This window comes from Camellia sinensis, chromosome 14, assembly GCF_055761805.1.
Source record: "Camellia sinensis isolate YWXY chromosome 14, ASM5576180v1, whole genome shotgun sequence".
NCBI classification, from domain to species: Eukaryota; Viridiplantae; Streptophyta; class Magnoliopsida; order Ericales; family Theaceae; genus Camellia; species Camellia sinensis.
This window is the reverse complement of record NC_138974.1, coordinates 24,576,615-24,589,838: the sequence shown is the minus strand read 5'-3', so window position 1 is coordinate 24,589,838 and position 13,224 is coordinate 24,576,615. Positions and strand designations below refer to the sequence as shown.

The 13,224-nt window shown below is 32.3% G+C and overlaps 1 long non-coding RNA gene across 1 annotated transcript; it reads right to left on the bottom strand.

Moving 5' to 3' along the window:
* Positions 1 to 559: 559 nt before the first annotated feature.
* LOC145807397 (uncharacterized) lies at positions 560 to 1,282 on the bottom strand. The gene is made up of 2 exons (XR_014350455.1): positions 1,226 to 1,282; positions 560 to 1,065 (listed from the first exon to the last, which is right to left on the bottom strand). It is a non-coding gene; the product is annotated as an uncharacterized LOC145807397 (long non-coding RNA).
* Between the last annotated feature and the right edge of the window lie 11,942 nt (positions 1,283 to 13,224).

The window sequence follows — 13,224 nt, the reverse complement described above, 5'->3', positions numbered from 1 at the left end:
CTGGAACAGCTAATCCTGCATTTTCTTTCTGGAGCTTTGAAAGATTAAAATGAAATGATACTCCATTTGTGAGGTACAAGTCTACTTACAAGGAATTGTTAAAAGTGTGATACATATATTCAACAACCTACTTATCATCCTGCAGATGAGAATGAGTTCTGATCATGATAGATGCTTGTTGGTGGGCTGCCAACAATTATAAAAAAATAAAAATAAATGATCCAAAAAATAAATAAAATAGACAATATTACTATGATTTCGGATAATGAAATAACTAATCAAAAAATAAAAATAAAATAGACAATATTATTATGATTTCAGATAATGACATGACTAATCAAAAGACTAGGGTATGAATCTATTGCAACTGAACTTGTGGCAAATTTGAATTTTAAAGTAGAGAAGCATATTCCAAAACTACCACAAATAGACTATGTGAATTCCCACAAAGAAAAGAATTTCTTGATTTTGCAGCTTGATGAGGGGAGAGATAGGAGAGAACCAATCAGAAGTGAAGACTGTAGCTGAGATGTTAGTTTGTGATGAAGACAGTTAATTTGTTATGAAGTTGTTCAAGGCAGTTAGTTAATCATCTGTTAAGTTCTGTTTTGGAGTAGAGAGAGATGAAGCTCCTTTGTAAAAAAGCATGTATAAAGAGGAATAGGGGGTATGAAAAGTAAAGAAATTGGGCTTCTCCACCAATTGAGCATCTTCTTTGTATTTTTTTTACACACCTCACGTTGAGAAACCTCATGATCTTCTATATTGCAGGCACAAGTGAGATGATGAACTCACCTCCACTCCACTGCATAACCAAATGGATGAACAAAAGATGAATTCAGTGACTTTTTGGTGATCTTGTTTGCCTACCACAATGCAGGTCAGAATAAAATGCATGTGGAAAGAACTCTGAAAAAATTCTGGTCAATGGTTTCTTTGTTAGTGTATGTGTTGCAGAGGTTGGGAATGAAAGTGGTTGGAATGAGGGGATTGGACTGCTGAGCCGACCAGAGGTCACCATCCTCCTCGTTGACGATGTCGTGTGATCTATAGCAATAGAAAGAGCTGAAACAACAAATAAAATGTACAGAAATAATTGTAAAAGCTTAAATATTAGGGGGAATTTATTGTCCAGTGGAGAGTAAAAAAAATTATAAACACATGGGGAGTGCAAATGATTATATGGTAAGGTGAAAGTGAGAATTTTTGGGGGCGCAAGTCTCACCTTCATCTCTGCATGTTTTTGTAATTTTTTTATCTTCTGCCCCATCAGGCATTCCCCCTAAATTTAAAGCACACGAGAGATTAAATATTTAGAACATATATATATATATATATAGAGAGAGAGAGAGAGAGAGATTTCCTTTTTTGGTTAGGAGATGCTGAGTTTCCAGTTAGATCCCAAAAATTAAAGCAATCAAAACAATGGAAAAACATCAAAGCTGAAGCGAACTCCAAAAGAAATAAAAACTCAAGCAATATTAACTCAAAAATGATGCTATAGTAAAAGAAAGCAGCCATTAGGTCAGCGATGGAGGTCAGATGAGGTATAGCAGCAGGGAATGTGGTTCAAATCGATTGCACAGAGAGACATACAGATACACAGACGGAGGAGACTGAGGAAAGGAAGGAAATCCGTGATCAATGCAAAATGGCACTTTTACTTTCTCAACAAGGGAAAACAAAATATGTTGTTCTGCTTAATAGAAATAAAATATTTCCAAAATTATCGGATAAATAGTAAAACATTATTTTCCATTATATTTGTGGCATTAGAGTTCTACTTCCACAATTGTGGTTAGGTCATTACAGTCAAACTGCCACCTAATTTCTAGTGACTCTGTAAAATTGCCATGATGGTTTTCTTCCCAAAGAAAATAAGCACCTCGAAAGGATGTATTCCTTCAATTTGCCTATGTTCTTTTGAAGATGAACTTCTGTACAAGGTGTAAGTGACAAGTGATTCCTCTTCAAGAACAAAACCACATTTTTTGTTCGGCTAAAGCTGTGAACTTCCAAACAAGCCCTAAGATTTTCTAGCAGGGTATTACATACAAGTTATAACCCCAATAAGCCATTAGAAACATCTGTCCAGTGTTGTGTCCATCCACAGTCAATAAAAACTTGCTTGCAACTCTAGTCACTCCCACTATGAATTTGCATAGTCAAGTTTTCCAGACATTATACAGCATTCAGATCAATACAAGTCCAGAGACACCACGTAAGTTATTAGATTGTTTCTTCTGCTTTGGATCATTAGAGAAAATTTTACCTCAGCAATATCAAATTGCTCAGTTTGGATAAGTTTGATTCGCAAGACCACCTATCTGCTTCAATCTCCTGTATTGATTAAACATAAAAACAAGTTTCACATTGGCGCCTGGAAACATCATCTTGGCTAAAGGAGCTGACATTTTGATGGGCTTCTTTCTAAAGGTGCTTCCATAAAGCATTAACTAGTCCGCCAAACAACAAATTGTAGGCAAGATGACCACTATCCATCACCCCAAATATATTTTAATCCAAGATTTACTTACTTTCCAAGCCTTTGACAGAGCCGCGTGGAGAAGAAAGATTCATATAGCCGACCCCATTTGATGACACTTAAGGCTTGGTTTGGTTTTGGTTGGTTTATTTACTTTTCAAATTTCAAGCAGTCATTCAAACTTCTAAGGATTTTAATTATTATTTGGGCATATTAGAATTAGTTCTATGTAGCAAAACGTTATATTGGATGTTCTGAATTAATACATCCAAATATATATACTTGATGACATTAGTTGAACTTAATGTATACCTCTTTCATTGAATAGAGGAAATAATCATGAAGTGCAATCCAAGTTAGGTTATCAAACAACCAAATGCTCATTAATTCTGCTGTTTTAAGATTGGAATTAGGTTATAGTCTAGACACAATTGACTCCACTTTCATGATCAAGAAATTTAAGTACCTCGTGGAGACACAAGTCAAATTCACTGTTTCAAATGCTCATAATGCAAAGAAAAGAGGAGATGGCAACAGGAATTTGGAAAAATTAGAGCTTTTTTTTTTTTGGAAAAATGAGTTTTTATTCAAAAAGCTATGTCCATAGTCATTGGAGGCAAATAGGCAGCAGCTAGGAAATGATGACAGAGATTCAAAGAACAACTTATGCATCTCATGGCATACTAGTTTGTGTCACTTCAAGACCAGCATCGGTGTAAAATACTGCTCCAGATATACAGATTCCTCAAATGAAGTTTGAGGAATTCTAATTGAGTAGGTGAATTAGATTAAAACCAAATTAAGGAGATTAATTACCTGAGTTCAGCATAGGTGCCAAATTGCCAATCCACGGGGTCGCATAGTCCATGAACATGCAAATCAACAATAACAGAGCAAAATAAAGATCAACCATAAATTATGCTACCGACCAAAATCCCTGCAGATAATAAAAAAATAATTAAAAAGCACCTTTACAAATAATCATTGGCCAAATATAGTACATTACCATAATAAGGAAAAAAAAAACAAAAACTATACATAAGATCTGCTGCCAATCAAACACACCAAAGTATCAACTTAACTTCTGCTAATCGTGTGTAACAGACGAGAAGCAGTGTCTGGTTCATTTGAAATGGGAACAGAAGCAACATTAGGTGACCTTTTCTTCTTTCTTTTTTTAATAATTTTTTTGGGCAAGCCGACCAATCCTTCATTGCTCATGCATGTAGATATCCTCAGTTTCCCTGTAATGGTGTTTTGAGTTTCCACGCTGGAGGCTTTTGGCAAATTCAAGGAGTGCACTGCTTGGGCTGGCTGCAATTCCTTAGAAACACTTGCATTCATACAAATAAACAACCCCCCAAGCCTCTGTTTGAGATATGGAGAAAGTGCATCACAATTAATCAAAATATCAAACGAGTGAACCACTCCTTTTCTAACAAGCATACAGAAAGCTGATAAGACCCCATGTTTGATTATATCTTTCCTCTCAACATCATAGTTGTCCATGAGAAGGAACAAAAACTCAAGAAGGGTGTGAGTCATGTCAATGTATTTAGGAATTGAGTGCACCATCAGTAAGATTGCAGGCTCAATATTCATAATACTGTCCAATCTTTCATCAAAGAAAAGCCAATCATAAAACAGTGAGAGCTTCGCATTGCCTTCAACATAATTCTTCCTACAAGATTTCAATAACCAGCCTATAACAGCCCATCTAGGGATAATAGCTGATTGGATGATTTCATTAGGTGGGTGGTGTGAACAACAAATAAATCGAACGATGTCAATTACAAGGGTCTCTCTCTCCGGCAAGCAAAGAAACTTTCTTGCAAACCAAGCTTGGTACCGCTTTTGACTCCCAAACTTCACATGTGTAAGCAAAAACCGCAATTGAATCTCCATTTCCGGAGTGATCCGGAGTAAAAGATACCGATTAGAAGTCCTTGATAGGTAAAGCTGTGAAATATCATGAAACTCGTTAGTTTTGAATTCACCAGGATTCAACAGCAAGTCCTTCCATATAGCTTGAAACTCAGGTGCATGAGCCAAGTCTTGTAGAATGCGAACCAGATCCCTCCCTATCTTCAAACACAGATGGAACTGCTGCCTCAACATTCTGACACAAAAATCAATCTCCTTTTGCTTCAACACCTCTAATTTTGTATTACTCGATAACCGACAATGATCAGACAATAACCGAAGAAATGTATAAAGAGCACTTGTTAAGACTAATGGCTCTTCTTCTAATAAACAATCCCATTTGGCCCAAAAAAGACTAACCAACTCTGAACACAACCACAAATTCCCTTCACTAAAATCCCCAGAAACAGTTTGCCTAAGGAGGGCCACTAACAAGCCATCGATTCCTATAGCTGAAACACATACCATTTCAGTAGTAACCCAAATCAACTGAATCTTTGCCGAATCAACAAGTTTTGGGTACAAATCATTAACCACCTTCGTAAGGGTATTCGTGAAAAAACTATAACCATCTGTTATTTTTCCATGTAAGTGCTTAATATGAACTTTGGCCAAATGGGGTTCACAAAAAATTCCATAGAGAATTGCCCGGTTAAGGTTCAAGTATTCTGGAGGTGTTGGAATTTTGAGTGGAAACGGGGGTCTTAGTTGTGGTTGAAGAAATTCAAAAGCTTCTCTTAGAGAGACTTCAATGGGGTTCTCAGCTTCATGGCTTGCTGTTTGGATCAGTTTTGAGGCCATGTGAGTATTTATTAATTAAGCATGTTTGTTAATGAGATGGCAGCATGGACTTTCAGAAATAACTTCTTGGATACCTAGAAGGTTCACAGATTCCTCTTCCTGTTAGCAATGACTTCTATGTATACGTGAACTTGCTCCCAGCTTCATCATGTTGTCTCCTTTGATATTGTTGTTTGTCTTGCTTTGTTTTGTTTTGGTTCCTTTCCGCTGTTCCTTTTTTTCTTCCCCCTCTTTGCAATTATTGACTGAATAAAATAAATAAACAAATAAAACATTTAATCACCAGACAGAACTATACAACTAACATATGTACAAATAGACATATATCACTATAAAACACACATTCACATACATACATATATTATATACACTCTAATTAAATATCTTTAAAGGTGTAAAACACATCTTCAGTATAGACTTATCCCTACTAAAGTACAAATTGCAATAGTAACCGTAGTAGCTCCAAGCCTCCAACAGATTGCTACAATAAGCATTAAATATTTGTCATACCATTTAGTATCAATTATTACATTAAACATTTATTATTTTCCTTATCATGTTGGTTATAAGTTCGTTCCATCCTATTTCATCAACTTCATGTTTTCATCCGGTTGACTGGTCTAGGCTAGCAATGCCTATTTTTACCTCTGATTAAAACAATTCATTTGAGAGTGCTTATAAATATCTAGGTGTTATTTTTTTAATTCATCTCTTGGTGTTATTTTCTGATGATATATGATTAATTTCATCCAATAGACTACTGAACAAAATAGAGAAGAAATCAAGCTAAGGGTCAAAGGTTCAACTATTTGGTCAACTGGAATTTAACCATGAAGTCATAATAATATCATAATCTAAGACTAGACTAAAACAAAACATAACCAAGAGTCTTTTTTCTGTTGGAAGTTGGAACTTGGTGAATGAAAAATGCTCAAAATTTATAAAACAAAATACACAGATGATTACATGTACAAGAAATCGAACCTTCATAGTTAAAACATTAATTAAGCCACAATTGCTACTTTGTTCTTCAATATTCCTAAAGGATAAAGCTTGAAAACACAAGGAAGAAAATAATCTATCGTTATGTTATAATGTCGAATTTTATAGAAAACCTGAAACTATAATCTCTCAAATCGAAGGAAATGACAGAAGGTGTTAGAAATGCAATGCTAGGAAAGAACAATGAATCAGATGATCTGAGATTATTCCAAAGTTATAAGGCAGGATCTCCATTGCATTATCCAATGATTTGTAATAATTCTTTCTAAATTTAAAATATTGATAAATTCTCATGATTATTTCACAACCCTTGTGCTCTGTGAAGCACGAACACCTCTCCGAAGGCAGTGTATGGGTGTCCAACACGTGTCGGACACTCTATGGGAGGTGTCCTTTTTCTTTAGATTTTTTGCAGTCGGACACATTCGGGACACGATTCTGAGCAAAAACCCTAGGCTGTTGATCGACAAAGAGAGAGACAGAGAGAGAGAGAGAGAAGAGAAAGAATGTGAAGAAGAACCTTAACATGTTGAAGCTCAAGAGGGTGAAGTTGAAGCCCTAGATCGAGGTATGTCCTCCTTCTTTCATCACTTCGAAGGTCGTCTCTCTCTCTCTCTGTGCTTTTCGTCTCTCTTCGCAGTTCGCCTCTCCCTCTCGCAGATCGTCTCTCTCTCTGTCACAGTTCGTCTCTCTCCCTCTCTGTCTCAGATCGTCTCTCGCTCTGTTTTTCGTCGTCTTTTCCCTCACTCTGTTTTTCCTCTCTCTCGCTGGCTCTGTGAGGCTAGATAAGCCAAAAATTCTAGTATTAAAATTTGATAATAAAAGAGTGCTGTTTGGACGACTCAATTTTTTGTTTTTTTATTATAATAATAATCTCAAATAAAATTATTATACAAGGTATTATTAATTTTAAGACACCCTAACTCACAACCTACACATCCACTATATTATGAATTAGGGTTTATCAGAGCATCCACCTCCACCACCACTCATTCATATTTTCCAAATCCGATCTTCAAAACTTATTCACCCTCAAAATCTTGAAAACCTTTTCGCAATAACCATTTAATTACCTTCACTTCTTCGGTAATGACAATAAGTGAAAGTTTGTCTGGCAACCACAGCTCCATAACACGAGAGATGAACAATAATAAAAACTTAAAGGATGTTCATACCTTTAATGTTGTTCTCAGAGGAGATTGGCCTTGTAAGGATAAGTTTTTTGAAAAAAATAACAAAAATAATAAAATTTGTTTGTTATTTTTTTGAGACTAAACTCCCGAAAATATAACTGAAATTCGGGAATACAAGCCCGGACATTGTTTATTTGTTTGGGAACCAGTAATCGAACATTAATTATTTGTTCAGAAACAAATAACTGAACATTATTCATAGATTCAGACTTGTTTTACTGAGAAAACTAAACCAATTATTATAATTTTTTTCTATAAGAGAAAAAATTATTATGATAAAATTATGAAATTATGTCTATATATATATAGAGAGAGAGAGAGAAAGCATGCCAACTGTAACAATAGTGGATGAAGTAGCAGAGATAGTAATCACATCGCCTCTTTTTCTTCTTCTTCGTGGGTTTTGTTAGGAATTTTTTTGGGGTGTGAGGGTATAAGAGTGTGTATTCAATGAATGTAATATTTTCACAAAGATAGTTTGATATTATTTAGGAGGAAAAAAATTTTAAGAGCTTCAAAACTTATAGGGTAAATTACATTTACCTCCCCTGAGGTTTCTGACAAATACAAGGACCTCCCCTGTGGTTTGAATAATTACAGTAACCTCCCCTGCTTTACCTGACAATATCAAGATTCCCCCCTGCTGTCAAAAATCAGTAAACGGTGTTACTTTTTCCTTAGAAAATTACCTTATTGCCCTTCCCTTGAAAATATTAAAAAATGTTTTTGGATTGGAGGATAGGTTTGGAGTGTTTGGAACAGTATTTTTGGATTTATTTTTTTAAAATATTAAAAAACGTTTTAAAAAATATATTTTTTATTTTAAATATATAATTTTTATTTAAATATTTTATTTTATTTTGTAAATATTTTAATATTTTAAACTCAAAACACAATTTCACACTCAAATCGTAACCAAACACATAACTCAAAACTCAATTCAAAAATTATTTTCAAACCTCATAACCAAACACATAACTCGACACTCCATACTATTTTTAAAACTCTACATTCAAATCGTAATCAAACACATAACAAAAAAATAAAATATTTAAAAATATATTTATAAAATAAAATAAAAAATTTAAAATAAAACTATATATTTAAAATAAAAATAAAAATTTTAAAATTTTTTAATATTTAAAAAATATATTTAAAATATCAAACAAAATGCAACACATAGATGTATGAAATATAATGCACATTAAAATAAATAAATAAATATTTAAAATATAAAATATTTACCCTAAAAAAATAAATTCAAGAAATTATTTCTAATTGAATTGTGATTCTATGAGTTTTGAAAAGATTTTTGAAAATTTCTAATTAGAATTGTGTATTTGGTTAACACTATGAGTTTTGAATTTTTTTTTGAAAATTTGTAATGGGAATTGTGATTCTAAAAGAGAACCAAACATGTTTCTAAAAAAAAATAAAATTCGGAACATGTTTTTATTACTCAAAACTCAATTCAAAAATTATTTTCAAAACTCATAACCAAACACAAACTTAAAACTCAATTCAAAACTTTTTTCAAAACTCAAAACTCTTTCCAAAACTCAAAACCAAACTTTTTCAAAAACTCTATTTTAAAAGAAAAAAAATTTCAAAAAAAGTTTATTTTATTTTTTAAAATTATTTTTAGAATCATGATTTGAGCGTGGAGTCGTATTTTGAGTTATGAGTTTTGAAAAAAAAAAATTTGTTTGCTTATAAATTTTGAAATTTTTTGAATTTATTTTTTTAGGATACATATTTATATTTTAAATATTTATTTATTTATTTTAATGTGCATTATATTTCATACATCTATGTGTTGTATTTTTTTTAATATTTTAAATATATTTTTTAAATATTAAAAAATTTTAAAATTTTTATTTTTATTTTAAATATATAGTTTTTATTTTAAATATTTTATTTTATTTTATAAATATATTTTTAAGTATTTTATTTTTTTGTTATGCGTTTGGTTACTATTTGAATGTAGAGTTTTGAAAGTAGTGTGGAGTGTTGAGTTATGTGTTTGGTTATGAGGTTTGAAAATAATTTTTGAATTGAATTTTGAGTTATGTGTTTGGTTACGATTTGAGTGTGAAATTGTGTTTTGAGTTTAAAATATTAAAATTAAAATATTTACAAAATAAAATAAAATATTTAAATAAAAATTATATATTTAAAATAAAAAATAATTTTTTTTAAAACATTTTTTAATATTTTTAAAAAATAATTCTAAAAATACTGTTCAAACACTCTAAACTTATCCTCCAATCCAAAAACATTTTTTAATATTTTTAAACGGAAGGGCAATAAAGTAATTTTCTAAGGAAAAAGTAACACCGTTTACGGATTTTTGACGGCAGGGGGGAATCTTGATATTGTCAGGTAAAGTAGGGGAGGTTAATGTAATTATTCAAACCACAGGGGAGGTCCCTGTATTTGTCAGAAACCTCAGGGGAGGTAAATGTAATTTACCCAAACTTATAAATAAAGATCTAAAGAAATGGAGGGTCTAAAATAATTTATGAGACGCTAATAGTACCACTCTAATTAAATATCTTATATGAGTATAGCATCCACATAACGTAGGCATCATATAAATCACACACTTATATAAAATATTAGATAAAACTTTTAAAATCTCTAAACATTTTTGCTCTGCTTTTCGTTTCTGTCTCTCCCTTTTTATTTATTATATTCTTTTTCTTCTCACGAAAGACCCTCTCTCTTTTTATTTATTTTTTTCTTTCCCTTCTCATGAAAGATTGAAAATATCTTTTTTATAATAAAAAAATCCCTACTCTTTTTTTATTATTATTTGTACCCGAGACTCTGTTTTCTTCTCTTTTAATTTTTCCTATTTTTTATTTTTTATTTTTTTTCAATTTTATGCATGAATTTATGTGCCTACGTGTCCGTATCATATCCGGTGTCTGTATCTGTACTTCATAAGATCATTCCTCAAACTCTCAAATGGAATGACCATTCCTTAAAATAATGAATGATGATCCTATTTATAATGCATTTTGTCATTATTTTTTAAATCAATCAAACATGAGAATGAACATATTGATAGAATGGTCATTCCATTCCTTTTTATTCCAATAAACCAATTATTACCTTAGATGACTCCATTACAATCATGGAATGGTGAGAATCTCTGATTTGAGATGATATTTGAATACTACGAAAGGTATATATATATATACACACACGTGTGTGTACATATTGTTGGAAAATATGTGTATTGAGAGAGCAAAGAGAGATTAATTGGATTTGCAACAAAAACTTTTCAATTATCCAATCAATAATGAAAATTGTATCTCCAACCAATGTTTTGAAACACAAACCATTAAGCAAACCAAAAAAGGCAATATTTTTATAATGTATATAATATTTCTAAATTTTTAAAAATCTTTCATTGACCCTGTATTTATTCTAACAATATATATGTTATTATGATCTTAAATTATTTCACTATTACGCAATAACAGCAATTCTATTAATTTGATGTATAAATGTCATGTTTTTATTTATATAAATCATATTTATCAATAAAACACTTAAATTACAGTCTGATAAATTATACCCTAGGAATCTAATTATATTATATAATCCTAAAATTGTGTGGTATAATTGAGATAACTAATAAGGAATGATAACCTGTTTATTCAATGGAATGATAACCTGTTTATTCAGTGACCAAGCTCCTTCAAAGAACTTAACATTGAGACAGGCTGTTTGGTTTGAGTTTTTTGAATTAAGTTTTTTGAAAATTGAGTTTTTGATTTTTGTGTTTTTTTTTGTTTTTAGTGAATATTTTTAAAATTTTAAACATTTTTTTTACTTTTTTAGATGCACCTTACTTAGATGTATCTAAAAAGTAAAAAAATTGTGAAAAAATATTTTTAAAAATTAATAAATATATAAAAATACAAAAAATGTACTGAATTCTCGTATTTTTTTGTATTTTTGATATTTAGTGAATTTTTAAAATGTTTTTTTCAAAAATTTTTTACTTTTTAGGTATATGTATGTTAGGTATGTTTAAAAATTAAAAAAATTGCTCAAAATATTAAAAAAATTCAGTAAAAACAAAAAAACACATAAAATAAAAAAGTAAAATTTTTTGAAAAGTGTTTTTGAAAAATGATAGCCAAGCATAAGTGAAATTCAAATTTGGCAAAACAAATTAATCAGAACTTGGCTTAGCAAAACCACCCGAGAAAAAAAAAAAAAAAAAAAAAAAGGGCTTAGCAACTAACAAGCAGGGACAGAAGAACTACGAGAAGATTATGGGGAGCCATGGTCCTTGTTTCTATGAACATTATTATTTGCCATAGAACTTTAAATATATATATATATATATATAAAATGGCCCACAGTATAAAAATATATATCTGTTATTCTTCTTCCATCTTCAATTCTCCTTCTATTTTATATCAAAAAAAAATTTATTCATCCTATTAGAAATTGCTTCTATAGTATTATTTTTTTTTTATGTATATATAATTTATATATCATATATATGTACATGTGTGTGTTGTGTATATGGTGAAAAAATTTATTTTTCTTTTGGCGCCTTCGATAATAAAATCCTGATTCCGTTCCTTCTAACAAGTATATAGAAGTGTAAAAATGGCCCGTGGCCCGTGAGCTTGGCCCTTTTAGGCCCGGGCCCAAGCCCAGTCCGAGGCCTTGGACTTGGGTCTGGGCCATCGTTTTAAAGCTCAGGCTCGGCCCGACTCATGGACCCGACCTGCTTGGCCCAGCTCGTGGGCCCGCTCAAGGCCCACTCAAAAGCCCAGCCCATTTGAGGCCTAGTGTTATTTTTAATGGAAAATAATAAAATCTTTGTGGAAAAAATTTTAAAAAATTGTTTAGGTCAGCCCAAAGTTTGAGCCCAGACCTAAACCCAGCGACCTGGCTCACTGGCCCATCCAAAGCCCAAATACCCCTAGGTCTGGCTTGGGCTTAGGCCTAGTTTTCTGGTCCATAAGTGTCACGACCCAAACCCGGCCCTATGGATTTAGCACCGTAACCGGCCAGTAATCCGAGATTACCGAAGGCGTGCTTAACAGTAGTACAGTAAAACAGAGTACAGGGCCTGGCGGAAGCCAATACAGTAATTAAACAATGCCCAATGAGCTGTGACAATCTGTATGCAAAGAACTTTCCAAACATATTTACATTCAGTGGAAAGGTATACACAATATATACAATCATTCAGAATAGAGACCCAATCCCTATGTAACGGTACAGTAAACATTCAGTTTATACAATCCATTGGTTATTACAAAACAGCAAGACAGTACAGAAGGAGGAGTCCTAAAACACCCCTAAGCCTTAGCATGATAGGCTTGGAACCTCACAGTGAGGCACGGTAGTTGGCTTGACAAAACTGGAGTAACCCTGACGCTCCTAGCCGCGGTCTGGTGCCTGAACACCTACATATATATATGAGCAGTGAGCTAAAGCCCAGTGAATAACATAATGCATAAAGAGGTTAAGAATGAATGTCCTTACAGTATGAAAACAGTTCATTAAATCAGTATTTCAGTCGTTCAGTCAGTACAGTCATATGTGGTACATCCATTAGCATAACAGTACAGTAAACAGTAGGTCTTAAAAGATCGAGCAGTAAATGATGGCCATCAGTCAGTAAACAGTAGTGGTTCCAACAAGGGAACCGACAGAGATCTCTGTAATAGTAACAGTAAACAGTAGTTGCTAAGGATGCCACAATACAGTTCAGAATATAGGACATACATTCATTCAATTAACAGTATCAGTTCAGAAAGCAGTACAGTTCAGTTGTTCAGA